We start from the raw sequence: 5870 nt of genomic DNA on the forward strand, positions 1-5870 counted from the left end.
TGAAGTAATGATTATATTAAGAGTTTGCATGTTTCCAGTGAAGTAAGTAAGTAAGTAAGTAAGTAAGTAAGTAAGTAAGTAAGCAAGCTTGAAGTAGACAGTAGATAGTAGATAGTTAGTAGATAGTTGTATAGCTAGAGTATGATTATAATTATCAGTAAGTAAGTCCATAGTTGTATAATACCAGTAAGTACAGAGAAGTACACTCCACTCCACTCCACTCCACTCCACTCCACTCACTCACTCCCTCCCGGCCCACTCCCTCCACAGCAATTAAATTAAGTCGAGTATATTTCTGAACTTCACACATAAGTACATGAGATATGCATTGACTTGTGTCTACGACCATACCACGTTGAAAACACCGGTTCTCGTCTGATCACCGAAGTTAAGCAACGTAGGGCCTGCCAGTACTTGGATGGGTGACCGCCTGGGAACAGCAGGTGTTGTAGGCTTCTGCATTCTATTTTTGTTTGTTTTCAGAATATTTCACAACGAGCAGTTAAGGCCCAAAAATATGAAAACTGCAGCCTTAAATCCTCGTTGATCATTACCAAACCGCAAAGACGAACTTTCTTTTTGTGATAGCAACAGTTTTACAATTGATCCCTGCCTTTGTCCATTATAGTCATGGCACTGCAAGCAACTGAAGTATGTGATGATGGCTACTTGCAAACAGTAATTGTATAATTACGCACGTATAATTATAACTATCCTAATTATAGTGAGTGACACAGGAAAAATATCAAAATTTCTTATACTTTACAAATACAAAATTTCCTGTAGACTTATGAATGTTACACAAGTCCTGACTACTTCAGGAATAGTAAAGGAAACTATACAGGAAACGTTGCACTATCCTTTGTAAGTAGGTTGCAGGACACTTGCAGGACACCTCAGGAAATGTGCAGATTTTATGGGCTGCAATGTAGCAGCACTGTAGCAGGAAATTTAAATATTTTCCCTGAGTGAGTGAGTGAGTGAGTGAGTGAGTGAGTGAGTGAGTGAGTGAGTGAGTGAGTGAGTGAGTGAGTGAGTGAGTGAGTGAGTGAGTGAGTGAGTGAGTGAGTGAGTGAGTGAGTGAGTGAGTGAGTTATATATACCTTCATTGAGCCATGCTTCATTTGATCATAACAATATCAAGCTTATCTTCAAGTAGTATTGTATTGTACGTTGCTAACAATACGCAAATAATGTACAGTAAATTCAAGTGGGAATAAAAGTAGTGGGTAAAAAGTTGTAATGTTCATGGAGTGTAAAGTCAACGAGCACTTAAGGCCCTATTATTTCTATTTTCCAGCCTAAAGTCCTCGTGGTGAAAAAATTAATGTTAGTGTAATGAAGTCCTTGCCTAGTTACAAAGCGGCCCCTTACAAAGCGCCTAGTTACAAAGTAGCTTCAATGGGTAGTTATAATTAGAAGCTGCAGCTGGTAGTTAAAGCAGCAATTGTTGTGTAGCTTGTGAAGCTATGTTGTAGCTGGCTGACTGGCCGGCCCACCAACCTACCTACCTACCTACCTACCTACCTACCTACCTACCTACCTACCTACCTACCTACCGACCGACCGACCGACCGACCGACCGACCGACCGACCGACCGACCGACCGACCGACCGACCGACGACGACCGACCGACCGACCGACCGACCGACCGACCGACTGACTGATGAATAGTAAGAGGTGGGTGGCTGGCTGGCTGGCTGGCTGGCTGGCTGCTGGCGAATAGATGTTGTGCTGCAATATAGTGAGTGAGTGAGTGAGTGAGTGAGTGTACTATAATACTATACAGAATCTTTGCAACAAGACAGTAAAAGCATAGAGCATTACCCTTCCTTATATGGAATTTGAGTACACACACTGTGGTCTGTTTTACTACTTAAATGTATGAGCACATCCCATATATAATAAGGAACCACAGTGCTCAACACACTTGTTTCTATTTGTGTTGCAAAGATTGTGCAATCTCCAGTATTGTATTGTAACTGTATGTTAGCCATGTATAACTTGAACTGTATGTTTAGCGGAATGGAAGGGTGCAGACGGGGAACAGTGCAGATGGGAACATTGCAGAGGGGATTTGCGCGCCGGAAAATTGGAGCAATTACCATACAAGTGCAGACGAATGAAGGAATGAACGCGCGTAGCGCGAAATTTGAGCAATATATCGCAAGCAATTACCATACAAGTGCAGACGAATTGAACAATGTGACCACGTGGGCTAGATAAGCAACCAAACAAGAGTGTCGTACAAATGAGCGTGTTGATAGGTCGTGAAGTGGGGTGTTGTGGCAAAAAAAGTCACGCTTAATTACATACGAGACGAGTTCCAGCGTTGCTCCTAGTGACGGGTGCTGTGTAGGGTGACTGCAGCGGTTCATCCGTGTGTCCGCATCGTTGTAGACTGCCTGTGTCGGCGGGCGTCTGACCTGCTGGTGACTGGTCATCAGTGGGCTGGCTCCCTCCGGTCGAGTGCAGTTAGGTTTGCATCATTTCACGAATCACGAGTGCATTCGTACGGTCTCGCTGCCGGTCGATCCCCGTGATTGACTGTATCTGCAGGCAACGAGTGGGCCTCAGCTGCCCTCTCCTGCCTTCAGTTGGTGAGTCTGTGGCCGAGGATTTGCAAAATTGTTGAACCCTCTGCGGTCCGCGTGGCCGCACTGGTGTGATGCGTTGGCCGGCCCTCTGAACGAGGACGGTCGAGTGACACAGTGCGTCTCGCACGCTCTGGCGTCCCGATAGTTACCTGGTTGATCCTGCCAGTAGTCATATGCTTGTCTCAAAAGACTAAGCCATGCATGTCTAAGTATAAACGCTTCTATACTGTGAAACTGCGGAATGGCTCATTAAATCAGTTATAGTTTATTTGATGGTTTCTTACTACTTGGATAACCGTGGTAATTCTAGAGCTAATACATGCACAAAGTCCCGACTCTTCGGAAGGGATGTATTTATTAGATCCAAAACCAATGCGAGTCTCTCGGGGCTCGGTTCCTTGGTGATTCATGATAACTGCTCGAACCGTATGGCCCTTGCGCCGACGGTGCTTCATTCAAATTTCTGCCCTATCAACTTTCGATGGTACGGTAGTGGCCTACCATGGTTGCAACGGGTGACGGAGAATTAGGGTTCGATTCCGGAGAGGGAGCCTGAGAAACGGCTACCACATCCAAGGAAGGCAGCAGGCGCGCAAATTACCAATCCCGACTCGGGGAGGTAGTGACAATAAATAACAATGCCGGGCTATTGTAGTCTGGCAATTGGAATGAGTACAATCTAAATCCCTTAACGAGGAACAATTGGAGGGCAAGTCTGGTGCCAGCAGCCGCGGTAATTCCAGCTCCAATAGCGTATATTAAAGTTGTTGCAGTTAAAAAGCTCGTAGTTGGATTTCGGGGTGGCCTGCCTGGTCCACCGCAAGGTGAGTACTGGTCAGCCGCCCTTCCTCTCGAAAGCCCCGACTGCTCTTTACTGCAGTGGTCGGGTAGTTCGGGACGTTTACTTTGAAAAAATTAGAGTGTTCAAGGCAGGCTATCGCCTGAATACATTAGCATGGAATAATGGAAGAGGACCTCGGTCCTATTTTGTTGGTTTCTAGGGCCGAAGTAATGATTAAGAGGGACAGTTGGGGCATTCGTATTTAATTGTCAGAGGTGAAATTCTTGGATTTATGAAAGACGAACTAGTGCGAAAGCATTTGCCAAGGATGTTTTCATTAATCAAGAACGAAAGTTAGGGGTTCGAAGACGATCAGATACCGTCGTAGTCCTAACCATAAACTATGCCGACTAGGGATCGGTGGATGTTAATGTTTGACTCCATCGGCACCTTATGAGAAATCAAAGTCTTTGGGTTCCGGGGGGAGTATGGTCGCAAGGCTGAAACTTAAAGGAATTGACGGAAGGGCACCACCAGGAGTGGAGCCTGCGGCTTAATTTGACTCAACACGGGGAAACTCACCAGGTCCAGACATAGTAAGGATTGACAGATTGAGAGCTCTTTCTTGATTCTATGGGTGGTGGTGCATGGCCGTTCTTAGTTGGTGGAGTGATTTGTCTGGTTAATTCCGATAACGAACGAGACCTTAACCTGCTAACTAGTCACACCATTCACCGAATGGTGGCCGACTTCTTAGAGGACAACTGGCTCCGAAGCCAGTGGAAGTTTGAGGCAATAACAGGTCTGTGATGCCCTTAGATGTTCTGGGCCGCACGCGCGCTACACTGACGAAGCCAGCGAGCCTCTCCTACGCCGAAAGGTGCGGGGAATCTTGTGAAACTTTGTCGTGCTGGGGATTGATTTTGAAATTCTTGATCATCAACGAGGAATTCCTAGTAAGCGCAAGTCAGCAGCTTGCGTTGATTACGTCCCTGCCCTTTGTACACACCGCCCGTCGCTACTACCGATTGAATGGTTTAGTGAGAACTTTGGACTGGAACTCTCTTGTTCAGCAATGACGAGAGAGAGCCCGGAAGCCGTTCTAACTGTATCATTTAGAGGAAGTAAAAGTCGTAAACAAGGTTTCCGTAGGTGAACCTGCGGAAGGATCATTACTGATTGGCTTTTCGGCCCTTCTCTGTGCACCGTTTTCGGCTCGGTCGAGCGTGTCTCGGCCGAGCGGGGGTTCGCCAGGCTCTCTCCCCCCCGGGGGAGAGTGGGTGGCGATCGAAGCCGGGCTCCCAGTCCTCCCGCGCCCCGTATATCTTTTTCAAAACACTTTGTATTTTTTTCTCGTGAAAACTTAAAGTTTAAACAACTTCTAACGGTGGACCCCTCGGCTCGTGCATCGATGAAGAACCGCAGCAAACTGCGATATGTAGTGTGAATTGCAGAATTCAGTGAATCATCGAGTCTTTGAACGCAAATGGCGCTTCTGGTCCTGCCAGGAGCACGTCTGTCTGAGAGTTTGCTTTACTGTGTGCCGCCCGCGGGGTTTCCGCGAGCGGTGCGTTTTGAGGCGTTGTCTGCGGGCCTCGCGCCACGGCATCCCTCGAAGTGATTGCGTCCCCTCCCGATTGCGGGAGCCGGCACACAGATGCTGTTGCCGGCTGTCCGATCGACTCGCGGTGACGCCGTGACCTCAATTCTCAAACTGAACCTCAGATCAGGCGAGACTACCCGCTGAATTTAAGCATATCAATAAGCGGAGGAAAAGAAACTAACAAGGATTCCCTCAGTAACGGCGAGCGAAGTGGGAAGAGCTCGAGCCTGAAATCCCTGGCAGTCACTGTCAGGGAGTTGTGGCCGGGAGAGGCAACTAGGCACTGGCCGACGCTGTCAAAGTTGACCTGGAAAGGCGCGTCACAGAGGGTGAGAGCCCCGTACGTGGCACCGTCGACCAGGGCCGTCATTGCCTTCAGAGAGTCGGGTTGTTTGGGAATGCAGCCCAAAGTGGGTGGTAAACTCCATCTAAAGCTAAATACTGGCACGAGACCGATAGCAAACAAGTACCGTGAGGGAAAGGTGAAAAGTACTTTGAAAAGAGAGTCAAAAAGACCGCGAAACCGTTAGGAGGGAAACGAATGCAGCTGAATTAGCTCTGCCCAAGTTCAGGAGCGACGTTGATCAGTGATGCCGGTCCGCAAAAGCCGATAGGTTTTGCCCTCCGGATAGCTGTCAACTCCTCTGCACTCTTGGGCAAGCTGGCCAACAACAGTTGCCTTGTGGCTGACAAGGGCCGTCGGGTAGGTGCCCACTCCTCGGAGTGGTGCTTATAGCCGGCGGTCTGGAAGTCTGCAGGTGACTGAGGATAACTGGCAGCGTAGGCCCCTTGGGGTTTGGGCCGCTTCTGGCCGTTTGGGCACCGCTTCAGGGACTGCGTGCAGTGTCTGCGGACGGATGCCCGCTCGGACGGGAGACCGGTCACACC

General features: G+C 48.3%; 3 non-coding genes across 3 annotated transcripts; all 3 read left to right on the forward strand.

The window, feature by feature from the left end:
- Window positions 1-337: 337 nt before the first annotated feature.
- On the forward strand, window positions 338-455 carry LOC135332392 (5S ribosomal RNA). Its single transcript, XR_010393255.1, has one exon. It is a non-coding gene; the product is annotated as a 5S ribosomal RNA (ribosomal RNA).
- A 2289-nt stretch (window positions 456-2744) lies between these two features.
- On the forward strand, window positions 2745-4554 carry LOC135332674 (small subunit ribosomal RNA). Its single transcript, XR_010393520.1, has one exon. It is a non-coding gene; the product is annotated as a small subunit ribosomal RNA (ribosomal RNA).
- A 201-nt stretch (window positions 4555-4755) lies between these two features.
- LOC135332536 (5.8S ribosomal RNA) lies at window positions 4756-4909 on the forward strand. The gene has a single exon (XR_010393388.1). It is a non-coding gene; the product is annotated as a 5.8S ribosomal RNA (ribosomal RNA).
- Window positions 4910-5870: the final 961 nt, after the last annotated feature.

Source organism: Halichondria panicea, chromosome 2 (genome assembly GCF_963675165.1).
Source record: "Halichondria panicea chromosome 2, odHalPani1.1, whole genome shotgun sequence".
NCBI classification, from domain to species: Eukaryota; Metazoa; Porifera; class Demospongiae; order Suberitida; family Halichondriidae; genus Halichondria; species Halichondria panicea.